The sequence below is a fragment of the Macaca nemestrina genome, chromosome 7, assembly GCF_043159975.1.
Source record: "Macaca nemestrina isolate mMacNem1 chromosome 7, mMacNem.hap1, whole genome shotgun sequence".
NCBI classification, from domain to species: domain Eukaryota; kingdom Metazoa; phylum Chordata; class Mammalia; order Primates; family Cercopithecidae; genus Macaca; species Macaca nemestrina.
The window spans coordinates 101679819-101694201 of record NC_092131.1 but is presented as its reverse complement, the minus strand read 5'-3'; the positions used below and the strand labels follow the sequence as shown (position 1 = coordinate 101694201).

The 14383-nt window shown below is 52.4% G+C and overlaps 1 protein-coding gene across 3 annotated transcripts in view; it reads left to right on the top strand.

Moving 5' to 3' along the window:
* LOC105488314 (zinc finger protein 710) overlaps positions 1-14383 on the top strand; it is an 80979-nt gene that overhangs the window by 35634 nt on the left and 30962 nt on the right. The window lies entirely within an intron of this gene.

Sequence of the window (14383 nt, the reverse complement as noted above, 5' to 3'; positions counted from 1 at the left end):
TTCCTGGCTTCCCATGCCTGAGAATGGCATCCAGACATGGCCTTCAAGGCTCTGTCTGCCCCATCTCCAGCCACTGTTCCCAGTTCCACGTCAGGAAATTCTTCTGCCCTCCTGGAGAGGCAGCCCAGGTTGCTAAAGAGGCACTTCAAGCACATTTCAAAGAATGCAATAATTCTGGAGAGGTGAGGAGGAGGAGAGCAGCACAAGCAAGGGCCACCTCCAGGGTCAGGCTAGAGATGGGAGGTCAGGCATGGTGGGGAGGAGGGAAAGTGGGACTGGGTTCGAAGCCTGGCTCAGCTTGGAGGACCTGGCAGGGGCTCGGGGTGGGGGTGGAGCATCTCAATCCTGGTGCCCAATGGAGTCATTCGAAGGGCTTTTAAAAATTATCAGAGTTCCAGGTTCATTCCCTGGGTGGGCCACACACTGTTTTTAAGTTTAGCTCTCCAACCCTTCTTCCTGGTCCTCCCCTCCCCTTGGAAGAAAGTCCCTGGGGCTAGGTCCAGCCTGGGTGTTGGCATTGGCATTTGCCCTCCCAGGGCCACCGGGACTGGGAATCCCCAGGAGGGCTTTAGAAAGTGTCAGGAACTGCTCTGTGCACTGGGGCTTTTCTCCAGTGATGGGAAGGCTGCCTTGCTCAGTCAGCCCCAGGCCCCTGGACAGAAGGAACTAGGGGAGCACTAAGCACAGATGTCCCTAGAGAGTCTGCTGGAAGGGACCTAGTTCAGAAGAGGAAAGTGAGTCTCAGTCACCAGCGAGTACCACCACCAGGTAGCAGAGCTTGGGCTTTTCAGCCTTGGACACCACTGGCTAGGATGGAGTGAGGGCTGAGCTGGAACACTTCTGAGGAAATGATCTCCGGCCCGAGCACGCCACGATTATGAGAGCATCTTCAGCACTCATAAGCATCGCAGGCTGGATCCCTTTCTCTGACCTTCGGATGTGGCGTGCCAGAATCTGTGCTTAAAGATGAGGAAGGCCAGGTTTCTGCCCTCGAAGAACTCTGGATCTCGAGGGGGCAGTGGGCCTAAGCATAGAATATTCTAATACGGTCCCTAGGCTTCCAGAGCTATAAGAGACAGGCTTGAGCAGGGAGAGACGAATTCCCCGAGGGAAACCTTGATGAGGAGGTGAAGAGACAAGTGAGAGTCTAGTGTCTACTCCCTTTTAACCACAGGCCTGGCCTTCCAGCCAGGGTGCTGTACCAAAGTGAATGCTGGGGCCACTGAGTGGTACCCAGGCACTGATTTCCTCTTGACCCTCAGTCAGCTGAGCTAGGTGGGTCTGTGGATGGTTTGGACCAGCCTTGCCCAATTACCCCAGTGTATGGTCCAAATATGATTTTCTAGGTGTGCCATGTCAGGAGCACTGTCGCAGGCCCCTTTCTCTATCACCAGTGCATCACTTTCATTGTGGAGCAGGTTGGGGAACAAGCCAAAGGCTGGCCCCACAGACGCAAAGAATAAGTCACAACTCACCCACGTGGTGTGTTTCCTCCTAACTCCTTAGCTGGAATTTTCAGACTTGACAGAAACGTTAAGAACCTTCGTCCAGATTCACTCATTGTTGCCATTTTGCCACCTTTTCTTTATCACACTCTCTTTCACGTGGTTTTGCTGAGTCATTTGAAAGTGCGTTGCAGACAGCCCACCGTTGAGTACGTCAGTAGGTATATTTCAGGAGTGTGGACTTCCCCGTTTGCAACCACGGTGCCATCATCCCACCTAAGAAATTACCACTGTCCAATAATATCCAATCTACATCCCATTCATATTTCCCCAGTTGAACTCCAAAAATGTGTTTTATATGGCTGTTTTCCTGATCCAGAAAGCTTCATGCATTACATTTGGGTGTTGTGTTTCTTTGCCTTCTTTTAATCTAGAACAGCCTCCCTGCTCTGTGTGTGTGTGTGTGTGTGTGTGTGTGTGTGAGAGAGAGAGAGAGAGAGAGAGAGAGAGAGAGAGACATTGACATTGGCTTTGAAGAGTCCAGGAAGGCCAGCTGTGTTACACAATAGATTCGTGTAATCGAATATGTTCAGGTTAAGTTTGCATAGTTTCAAAACTTGCCTGATAGTTGCTTCATTGTGTCCAGGAAAATCCTAACGCAGAGAGGCTCTTTGGCTCTCTGTCCCTATGTGAGTCGTGGGGTATCCTGTCCAGCCACCTAGAAAAAGCGATGGCTTTGGTAACATGACATGTTATGTATAAAATGCTTCCTGCCAGGTGAGGTGGCTCACGCCTATAATCCCAGCACTTTGGGAGGCCAAGGCAGTTGGATCACTTGAGGCCAGGAGTTCGAGACCAGCCTGGCCAACATAGTGAAACCCCATCTCTATTAAAAATACAAAAATTAGCCAGGTGTGGTGGTGGGCGCCTGTAACTCCAACTACTGGGGAGATTGAGGCAGAAGAATCGCTTGAACCCAGGAGATGGAGGTTGCAGTGAGCTGAGATCGTGCCACTGCACTCCTGCCTGGGTGGCAGAGTGAGACTGTCTCAAAAAAAAAAAAAAAGTGCTTCTGATGTGTAAAGATTTCGCTGGCAGGCCAGATATTCTCTTCATTTAGTAGGTGGGATTCTGAGAGGTTGAGGCTATGCCCAGGTCCACTATCTTAGGCAAAAGTGGACTAGAGCCCTGCCTTGTGACCCAGCGTGGGGCTCTCTGCAGTGACAGCTGGGAGTCTTGCCCCACGACTGTATGACAGGTGGTCTCACCTCATTTCACTCCTGGATCCAACACGTGCTTGGCTGAGTGCTCAGCCGAGTATTGAATGTAATCTAATACAGTCCAATCCATCTTGATGACTGCAAGTCATGAGTAGGAGCCCTTGGTGCTGAGCTGAGGTATGGAGGTGTCCGAGCTGCTTACCCCATCCCTAATGGCCCCAAACTGTCACTGGGTCATTTTCAGCCTGCATCCTGGCCAGCCACCATTGTAGCCTCCAGCAGCGAGTGGCACCCCTTTCACCTTCTTGGGTTCCCTCTGCATCTGCCATGGTCTGGGAAGCTGGATAACCATGCTTGTTAGAACTGAGTCCAAAGCCTCCAAGCAAGGGGCACTGTCTCATAAAGAGAAAAGTGCCTGGGACACCAAAGGCCCCTCTTCAAGTCACCCACATCTGTTTCATTCTGGACTCTCAGCTTTTTGATATGCTCTGCAATTCTCTAGTCTTTTGGGGGAAATTTGAGGTGGCCAGAGAAGAGATCTCTGGACAAGTGTAATCTTGCTGTCACATATTAGGAAAGATCATAATGTACAGCAGAGGTGCCTGATAAGGAAACAGTCAGCTCGCGGTGAGAGCCAGAGCCTGGGGGCACTTTGTGGTAGCCATGCTGCTGGATGACCATGCCAGCTTGGGCTGTGGCTTGGTGAGGACACCCAGGCCTCAGGCCTGTGCACTGTGGCCACTGCCTCCTATGCATGTAGATCATGCCGCCTTAGTTGAGGAAGTCGTATCTGAGGATCTGGTCCCCAGCTGTAGGCAACAGCAGGAACCCTGGTACGCAGATCCCCCAGTCTCCAGGGAGGTGTCCTTAGTGCTACGGATGCGGTTGTTAAAGCCACATGTGAACACTCTGCAGATTTTCCCTGCGAGGTACAAGCCCTCCAGCCTCTTCCACCCAAATGTGTCACCATGGGCAGCACCTCTCTGAATTCTGTTCTTTCTTGAAGGAATTTCTGTTCCCATCAATTCGTAAGCACAGTGCCCCTTCTATTTCTTGGCTGAATGCTCTGGGGAGTTCACAGTGATCTCAATTTGACTTAACAGTGACTCCTTTACCAAGCCTTTTTTGCTTGTTTGCTTGCTTTTAATTTTGTTTTTTATCAGAGTAATATATGCATCTTTTTTTACATCAAACCATTCTGATGGGCTTCTAGTGCTAACACAGTAGGCCCCGCCCCACCTCACTCCCGACTCCAGCCCTCCAGCTAGTTAACCATTTGCAAACTGCTTACTTCCTCCTTCCTGTTGTTTACCTCCATGTTCTGAAATAATATGTTACTCCGATGACTTCTTGATTTATCAATTTTGGACATTATCTTTTGCCTCCATATTCTTGTAAGTGAGGACTCATCTCTCCACCACCCTATCATTCCTCCTCCTCCTCCTCTCTTAGTATTATCATTAGGTCGCAATTTTGGGTTAAGCCCACAGTGTAAATACTATTCACTGCTAAACATGGCACTGAACTACTATTACTTCTTTAAAAAAAAGAGTTCATTATTGTTTCTGTTGTTCTCACTGCATTACTTTTCTCTGTGCTTCTGATTCCTCCTAATATACCAACAGATGAGGAAAACATCATTGGATATTTATCTGTTGGTTCACTGATCAATTCTATTTTTTTTTCTAGACACCTAGGTATCTTGCCAGTGAAATTCTTTTCTTTTCTTTTTGTTTGTTTGTTTCTTTGTTTGGTTTTTAGAGATAGGGTCTCACTCTGTCACCCAAGCTGGAATGCAGCAGTGTGATCACAGCTCCAACATCTGGGCTCAAGTGATCTTCCCACCTCAGCCTCCAGAGTAGCTAAGACTACCAGCATGCACCATCATGCCTGGCTAATTTTTTTATTTTTTGTAGAGGTTGGGTGTCACTATATTGCTTATGCTGGTCTCAAACTCCCAGGCTTAAGCGATCCTCCTGCCTTGGGCTCTCAAAAGTGCTGGGATTGTAGGTGTGAGCCACTGGGCCTGGCCACCAGTGAAATTCTTTAAATCTTTTTCAAAACAAATGAAAATTTTGTTCACTTTAATATATTAAAATAACTCCATGCCACCTCCTCTGAAAGAGCTTCCCTGACCCCCCAGCCTCTCTAAGGCTGCCCCTCCTCTGTTCTTACACACCAAATTAAAATTGCCTGTTGCTCTCACAACACCGTAAGTTCTTAAGGGCAGGACTGAGTCTTGTGCACTGCTATCTCCCTAGGAACGCACAGGAGCTGGCTGGCACATGGTCGGTGCTCAAAAAGTATTTGTGGGATTTGCCTTTGTCAAATGGAAGCGCAAGGGTGATTTTATAGGCTGCTGGTGGCTAGGTTAAATATCTGCCCCATGCCTCTTTGTTTTTTATTTTTATTTTTTTATTTTTTTTTGAGATGGAGTTTTGCTCTGTTGCCCAGGCTTGAGTGCAGTGGCATGATCTCAGCTCACTGCAACCGCTGCATCCCAGATTCAAGTGATTCTCTTGCCTCAGCCTCCCAGGTAGCTAGGATTACAGGCGCCCACTACTACGTCTGTCTTATTTTTGTATTTTTAGTAGAGACAGGGTTTCACCATGTTGGCCAGGCTGGCTTGAACTCCCGACCTCAGGTGATCCACCCGCCTCAGCCTTCCAAAGTGCTGGGATTACAGGCGTGAGCCACCGCGCCCGGCCCCTATGCCTCTTTGTATTTTCCATGCCCCCCTTCTCTCCAGCCTGCTTGTTGGGTTCTGAGGCCCTCCTGGGGCCTGTTCCAAGAAATAACAGCCTTTTCCAGATAAAGATAGCAAAGGAAGCTTTTTCTTTCCCTGATCCATGTGTCTCCCCGCATCCCCTCCAGGCAGCATTAGGGTGGCCCCAAGCACCTCAGGGCTCTGGACTGGTCCTCCTCGCTTTATAATCCCAGCCCACACCACTGAGCTCCGTGCAGACTGAGTGCTCAATAGATGAGTAAGGTTGAGACTCGCTCAATCAATCAGTCAATAAACCAATCAGTCTTCCTCCACTCAGCCTCTCTGCTCCCAGGCATTTCTCATTATCTAGCGTTTGGATGATCAGAAGGAAAAAGGAGCCTTTGCGTAAAGGTGACCCCATTTCAGGTTTCCTCATGACTCGATAGGTACTGAGAGACAGCAGGAGAAGGGAAGACAAAGAAGGGGGACGGGGAACACTCACCTGTGAGCGCAGAGGGACATTTTGGGAGACACTCGGTCACTAGACTGAGGGCTGTGTGTGGCCATTTGCTGGCACTATCTGGTGTATAACTGAGGCCCAACCAGGAAGGACAGGAAATCTAAATCCAGGTCAGGGCATGTATATTGCACGTAGTCTTTGGGTCTTGGCTAACTCAGGAAGGTGCTGGTCTGCAGTGACCCGTGATGTGAGAACACGCCTCAACGTCCACAGAGGCCCTCCCTTGTGAGTGACATAGACCCAACAGCTGGTGGCCTGTAAAAAGAGCCAACCCACCCGCTCACCCTCCTGGAGTGAGGGCCCAGCCTGAGCAGGCGGCAGGCTTCCTTGGAGCAGTCCCTCGAGGGGACAGGCCATCCCAGGGCTGACTCAGAATGTCCTTCACCCCACATATCCACCGGGGACCGAGCACCTCCTGTGTGCAGGCAGCCAGAGAACCAGGTGGACATGGCCCAGGCAGGGTGAGTTGCCATGGCTTTCGCCTCCAGCCAGAGGAGCTGTCTCGCTGAGACCCCTCTCATCTGCCCCCCGCTACCTGGTAAAGGGCCCAAGGGCTCTGAGAGAGGAGACCTGCGGGCACCCAGAGGTCCGAGCTGCCTTTGGAGACCGAGCCTTGTGCACAGCATCACAGGCTATCTCCCCTGGCACACCCAGGACCCTATGGGAGGAGGCCACAGCCGGGCGGCCAGGGCAGGGAGCAGCCGACCCTGTAATAAAGCTGATGGGCACTGGCCTGTGGCGCCCCTGGAGAGGGAGCACTCCCCTTGGGGGTGTAGCCTGTTTGGGGGAAGCCTTTACAGTAGCTCTTTGATGTTTCTCCAGTGGAACTGAATTTATTTTTTGTACTTTTAGGAATTAACTTGCAGTGCTCAGCCTCTCCCTACCCAGAAAGGAGAGAAGGAGAAAAGAAGAAAGGGTTTGCATTGTCACCGTGATTGGCACCGCCTGTGAATGAGGGGTCACTGCTTCAGGCTGCTCCTTTTCAAGCACGCCTTTCTCCCCTGCACGCTGCATTCACGCTAGAACATTCTTTCTTTCAAAGCTTCTGTCTTTCTCTCCCCCGCCTTTTGTGTCTTTGCCTTCCTTCCCTTCACTTTTGCCTTTCATTCCTAGCCCTCACCACCTCCCTCGGGGTTCACTCTCTTCTCCCTCTCTTTTTTCCCCTTTTTCTTCTTCTTCTATTCAGTTCCTTTTTTTCCCTCTTGCCTCTCTCTCTCTTTTAAATTTCTTTTTTCTTTTTCCTTTTGAATAGTGCTTCTGTTTTCAAGGGAAGAGACCAGTAGAGAAGTGGGTTTATTTGAGGAAGGGAGAATAGTTTTTTTCTCCATTGTTCTAAATGTGTAAAACAACAACAACAACAAAAAAACCTGTTGAAGGCACTGTTTTCTTTTAGGCTCCTGCTTTAAAGAGGGAAGAGTGTTTGGGGGTCTCCACCAGCTGGAGGGGCCTGTTTGTCACACAGGAGGAGTCCTGAGTGGGTCAGCAGGGATAGGTGACTAAAGGCCTGGGGTGAGACTGGCAGGATCTAGACATGGCCTTGGGATCCCTCCCTTCTGCCTGGCCCAATATGGGGCTCGAGGTGAGGGTGAAGGCAGAGGTGGATGTGGTCCCATGGGCCTCCCCACTCTGGCAGAGCCTGGTGTCACCATTCCCTGCCGAGGAGGGCTAAGTGGTGTCCGTGTGAACATGATGCAGGGGCTGAATGTGAGGAAGGGGGCCAGTCCACACTACACAAGCTGGACCGATGGCTGAGCTGGATAGCCCTCACCAAATAAGGGGCCCGCCACCTTGGGTTTGGCAGCCTGTGTTGACACATCCTTTGTGGCAGGGACGCATGTGTCCCACGCATCAGAGGGATTTTAAAATGTCACTTGGGAGCTATAGAGAATATTCACTCAGGTTTTCCTAAATTAGCCAAACAGAACAGTTTGATTCTTTCCCTGTAGGCCTCTTTATTTTTCTTTAAACCTGTGGAAACGAACCTCTTCTGAGAGCCGACATATGCTTGTCAATCAGGTGTGTGCGTATGCCTGGTTAGCACATTTACTTTACCTGCTAAGCAGTGGCTCCTCTCCTGTGTGCGTGGGTGAGTGGATAGGACCGCAGCAAGGCCTCCACTTTCTACATCCCCAGGGGCCACCAGTCGCTGTGGTCTGAGGAGTAAAGGTGGCCCTGCCTACTCTTGAGGTATGTTTATACCTGTGTAGGCCAAACCCCTGCACTGTGTCACACTTCCACATTACAATCACTGCTCCCTCCCCCGGAGTGCCTTTCTTTTGTTAATCCGCCTGCTGAACTCCTACACAACCTACAAAACCTTGCTCAGGTGCCACCTCCCCCTTTGACTCCCCCACATAGACTTAATCACATCTCCCTTTATCCACCTTCTGGGAGTTGTATGTCATAGCTATCAACTCACAAAGGTGATCATTCATTTACTGTGGCTGCTGGAGGGCGGAGACTGTTGTCTTCATCTCTCTAGCTCCTAGGAGAATGGCGTGCTGTCCGTGTTTGCCAGGCAGAAAAGCCTTGCAAAACCTCAGTCACTCTACAGTGACCTCAGAGCTTGAGCCTGGTCAACTGGAACAGCAGAAAAAAGGAAGCTGGAAATGGCAGATGGCTTCAAGGACACGAGCCATGGAGAGGTTAGACAGTGACGGCTGACAGGTTTGCCATCTAGGAACCGTTGCGGACCTGGGTAAGGGTGCAGCTCTAGTGAGGTCAACACTGAGGTGAGCGCTGAAGCCATGAGAGATGGTTTCTCTGAGGGAGCCCACTCAGGCCAAGGCCTGAGCCCAGGGGCCGCTGGGATGCAGGAGGCCAAGGAGTGGGCCGAGGTAGAGGGTGGTGGTGCGTGGCCTGGGAGCCCAGAGAGGGTTGTGTGGCTGCTGCCAGATGAGGAGGAGGCCCAGCTCAAAGCTCCTGTGTTTGGCAAAGGGCTGCCACGTTCCAGAGGACAGTTGAACTCTGGTGGAGGGGACAGATATCATACAGTAGAGCTTGAGGAGGTGATGGAGGACATCGATCTGGCCCCAGTTCAGGGGGTGGAGAGAAAACAAGAAATTGGACATTGCTAGGGTTGCAGCCGGCTGTAGTGCAGGCAGGGAGACTAAGTGTGCATGAAAGCTTTGAGCTGAAGGCCGGAGAGGGAAGAGACACGAGGGAGCAGGGGCCAGGTCTCTTCGGGAGGACCTACCTGCATATCTGGGCACATTTCTGCCCTGCAGAAGGGGCACGTCGGGCAGTGGGCCTGGAAGACCCTGGCTACCTCCTCAGAGCACAGAAGAAGGGACCTGGTCACACTCTGGGTCCCCCAGGGCCACAGAGAAAGCTTGTGGGGCTCCCGTCCAGCCAGGGTTCCCAGGGTCCCCAGGAAAAACCATGGTCTCTGGGGGGGCACAGGGCTCTCTGCAGGAGGAAGCTCCCTCTGGGAGGGAGCCCTGAGATGTGAGTGGCCTGGGCTATGTGAGATGAGGGCTCCAGGCCCAGGTGTGCTGGCACAAGCCATCAGGCCTGGAGGTGTGGCCGGCAGGACCCTCCCAAGGCAGAACCCTGTGTGCCCTTCCTCCTGCGCACCCAGCTCAGTGCCTGGCCCATAGTAGGTGCTTCATGAATGTTTGCTGAAGTGTGAATTGCATGTGTCGTTAACAGATGTAGAGTGGAAACAGTACAGCTCACAGCCAAGTGCTGTGTAAATTGTAAAGCCTCATGCAAGTGGGAGTCCCGTCGCTTCCCCAACCCCCACAGAGCACAGGGCCTCAGGGAAGGGGCCATATCCTCCCCAGGGAAGGCTGGAGGAGGGCAGAGGGATAAGTCAGTGCCAGGTACGGAGGGCGGCAGGAGAAGGAAGGGCTAGTGACCAAGCCAGACACCTAGACGGGTGGGGACAACGAGCCCACTCATCAGTTGTGACCAGACCCAGGTAGAGGAAGAATGTCAGTCGGATGTGGAAATGAGGGAGGTGGATCTGAAGTCCCAGATGGTGCTGAGTCCCTACTATGTGCAAGTTGGGTGCTAACACCCACTTCCCAGGAGGAGGGTCTGGGGCTCCAAAAGGGTTGGGGAAAAAGCTGTCCTCCCTTTGGGTCTGGGTGACCAAGACAAGATGAACTGTGGGTAAAGGTAGCAGGCAGTCTGCTTATCTAGGGACATTTGGGATTTATGCTCCAAGAGAGGGATCAGAATGGCTTTGGGGCAGGCACCATAGAGATTTGAGCCTGGGCCCAGGGGAGGAGGCCACCACTGCTCTTCCTGGCCCCACCTGCTTCTCAGGATACTACTAGCAACCCGGAAGCTGCCAGGGCGGGCCTGCCTGACCATCAGGTTTTTCTGGTTTGGGCAAGAACATCTCCTTACACCCATTAAGACGCCCACCCACAGCCAAGCTGGCCTAGAGATGGAAGGGGGGTTGGAGGTGGGTGGGGACAGGACGAGGGTCTGAGTTTGTGAACAGGCTTTAGTAGCAGGCATGTTTCTGGGGCCCCAGTTTCCCAGGTGGCAGGGGACCTAGCAGTCAATTCCCCACTGAGAACTGGCATCAAGGAGTCTAGCTCCTCCAGTAGCTACTGTGTGGCCCCAAGCGAGCTGCCGAATGCTAATAATAGCAGTAAACACCATAGGCGTGCCAGGTTCTGCTTTCAGCACTTTACATATTTTAACTGGTAAGGCAGGTGCTCTTGGTACCACCCCACTTTAGTAAGGAGAAAGAGTCATGCCGTTGGGAAGTAGCAGAGGATGCAAACTCAGGCCTTCAACTCTAGAGTCTGGATCTAAACCGGTGCTTCGAAACCTGGTGGTTTTTTTTTAAAGTCCATTTCTAAGCCTCACAGACTAATACTTTTATCAACCTGGCTCAGATGTCACAGCGTTGTCACATTGCTATACAAGTTTCTTTTCTCTTTCTTTCCCTCCTTCCCTCCCTCCCTTCCTTCCTTTCTTCCTTCTGTCCTTTTTTTGACAGAGTCTTGCTCTGTCACCCAGCTGGGGTGTAGTGGCGCAATCTCAGCTCACTGCAACCTCCATCTCCCGGGTTCAAATGATTCTCCTGCCTCAGCCTCTGAGTAGCTGGGAGTACAGGGGTGCACCACCGCACCCGGCTAATTTTTGTTTTTTCTAGTAGAGGCGGCGTTTCACCATGTTGGCCAGGCTGGTCTTGAACCCCTGACTTCAAATGATCCACCCATTTCGGCCTCCCAAAATGCTGGGATTACAGGCGTGAGCCGCCGCGCCCAGCCAAGTTTCTTTTTTTTTTTTTTTTTTTTTCGAGACGGAGTCTTGCTCTGTCGCCCAGGCTGGAGTGCAGTGGCGGGATCTCGGCTCACTGCAAGCTCCGCCTCCCGGGTTCACGCCATTCTCCTGCCTCAGCCTCCCAAGTAGCTGGGACTACAGGCGCCCGCCACCTCGCCCGGCTAGTTTTTTTGTATTTTTTTAGTAGAGACGGGGTTTCACCGTGTTAGCCAGGATGGTCTCGATCTCCTGACCTTGTGATCCACCCGTCTCGGCCTCCCAAAGTGCTGGGATTACAGGCTTGAGCCACCGCGCCCGGCCGCGCCCAGCCAAGTTTCTAAGGCTTCCCTTATCTATTTGGAAGCAGTGCCAGAGCTTGAGGGCCATGCTGCGAGGAGCAATGTTCTAAAGCTAGTAACCTTTCTGTGCCTCAGTTTCCATATTTGTAAAACAGGGTGATGGCACCAGTACCAACCATAGACTGCAGTCAGGATTAAATGACACACTGTACTGAAAGTTGGCCAGGCTGGCACTGTCACTCTCAGGGCAGCCAGCCAGTCTGTGAATGTCAGGTTTTGCCATCAGGAATAAGAGCCCACGCAGGTGCTGCCCATTCAGATGCCAGTGCAGAACCTGGCAGGGAGTGTCCCATGACCTCATGCCTGGGAAGGGCTTTGTAAACTGTAGAGGGCTGTGGCTGTGTGAGCAGGCCTGTTCATTCTCTTGCCAAGCCTGTCTTTCGGAGTCCCAGAAGATCTTGTGTTTCCTTCTTCACTTTGGCACCCAGAGCTGGGGGCATTTGAAGGAGGGAACCCACCAAGGCTCCCAGGGGCAGGCCCTGAGTACTTCAGAGCCAGGACACAGCCCAGCCTGTCCTTGTGTCAGCACAGGGAGGAGGGTGACTCTTGTCTCCTGGCTGTACACACACGAGTGTGTGTGGGCTTCACACAAGAAGCTTCTGGGCGTTTTGGTTTCAGGGGTTGGGGCTAGCACGGGGCGGGGTGGGGGTCCCATTCTTGGACCTGGCCCTTCCTCTGTGACCCATCTGAGCTGCGTTTGTTTGCTGAGGAGTGGGTCATTCCAGCTGGCAGGAGTGTGATCCCAGAAAGAGGTTATCTACACTCTGATGAGGAGAGTTGGATCTTGTACTTCATTTAGGAATGCGGTCTTCTGAGCTACCTGGATGAGTTGTAAAATTTCAGAAAAGAGGTAGCATCTGTGATGAGACTTCTAGAGGCCCACAGAAGATGCCTTCCCACCTCTCCAGCGTCCTCCTCAGGTGGAGCCCAAGGGACCCTCACAGCCCCACAGGCACTGGGGTTGAGACTGCCCATTTCCTGGCAATCCAGGGGCTCCCATGTGGACAATGGACTTGAGCTAGAACCTTCCGTGGGACCGGGTCCATTCCCAGCATCTCTGTCCTTCCTCACACCTGATTTCATTACTTTTTCCAAGTGTTCATCCTTTCCCAACTCCTTCATGGGGTTTAGATATTTTTAGTGATAGTGAGAACACGCCACATATTGAGAGGCCCTGGGTGACTCATATTGTATGTGTACATATATTGTGGTGTAAAAGCTAAAACTGACCATTTATCAGAAGCCAGCCCCCAGCTCCAGGTGTATCCCCTTGCATTATCTTATTGAATCTTCTTCCCCATCCTGTGGGGAAGGCAGCTGTTACTCCCATTTTACAGTTGAGAAAACAGAGGCCCTGAGAGATGAAGCAACTTGCCCAACACAGTACAGCAAAGAGGTGGCCATGCCAATTCTAGAGCTTCCCATTGCTGAGGGGCCCCACCCTGCCTCCATGGCCTGCCCCAAGGGGCCTCAACCCCACAGGCAGTCGCACCCCAGGCAGAGGGGACGGAAACCCTCACACTACTAGTCACGGCCAGGCATTTGCTAGTTTTATTATCATCTCCTCTGCTAAAGTCACTTTCGCCCTTGGGTCACACATGCATTTGAATTCCAGCATCTGGGACACATGGCCCAGAGCCCACCACCCTGCAGATAGGGCTTCCAAGCTCCTACAGGTCATCCTCTGTGATCCAGATTGAGAGGAAACTAGTTCCTGCTCTGGGCTGAGCCGACCACGTTGGGTACCCTCCCCACTGACATCCATGGTCCTGCCCTCGAGACCCTCTTCTGTCTCTCCTTCCCAGGCCCCACTGTCCTCTGGTTCTCCTCCCGCCTCTCCTCTACCCTGCAGCCAACAGGCTGCCTTGGCCGCCTCCTCTGTGAGCTCCTGGTAATGTGCAGACCCAGGAGCTCCTGGCTGGGATGCCCATCATGTGGCTCCTGCCTTCTCTGAACCTCTTATCTGAGGCGTGCATCTCCCTCCAGCTCGACTGCAGGGTCAAGTGTGGGTACCCGAGCTTCCACCCCTTGCATAGGTCCTACCCCTCGGCTCACTGCATGAAAGTATCGTTGTCAGGTGACTGAGGAAGGCATGGCTTTGTGCGCCACTCCTGCCTTCCTCTGGTGAGAGCCTGTGTGGACGGCCGCATGTGTCTGATGTCTGCGTGTGTACACTATCAGCTGATATGCTGCACCAGCCGTCCCTCCCCTCAGGAGATACATGAAGGCATTACGTGAATGAGAGAGGCATTCTTTACTCCTCCTGGCATAAATCCGTACTCGAGCTGGGTGTGTGGGTGACTGCAAAATAAATGTTGATTACAGTAGTGGCTTCGGGAGGCAGCCACTGCCAGGGGCTCTGCTGGCATGGAGGCCCAGGGAGGAGTCATAACGCTGCTGTGAGAATGGAGAGGGCTTGTGCCCAGGCCATACTCTTCGCCTGCCCTCAGACCTCAGCACCTTCCCTACCTCCTGCGCTTCTGTCCGCTTTCCCTTCCTTTCTCCATCCCGTGCTTCCAGCCTGGGCAGGCCCTCCTCTCTGGCTGGGTCTACGGGGGAAGGGGTCTTCCTAACCAGCTTCTCCCTTCTCTAGACCTCCCCGTACCCCTCCACCCAACCTTTCGGTAATAAACACCACAGATCATACTCATTTGTCTAATGGGCTCAGTTAAACCCCCTAGGCCGGGCGCGGTGGCTCAAGCCTGTAATCCCAGCACTTTGGGAGGCCGAGACGGGCGGATCATGAGGTCAGGAGATCGAGACCATCCTGGCTAACACGGTGAAACCCCGTCTCTACTAAAAATACAAGAAAATTAGCCGGGCGAGGTGGCGGGCGCCTGTAGTCCCAGCTACTCGGGAGGCTGAGACAGGAGAATGGCGTGAACCCGGGGGAGCGGAGCTTGCAG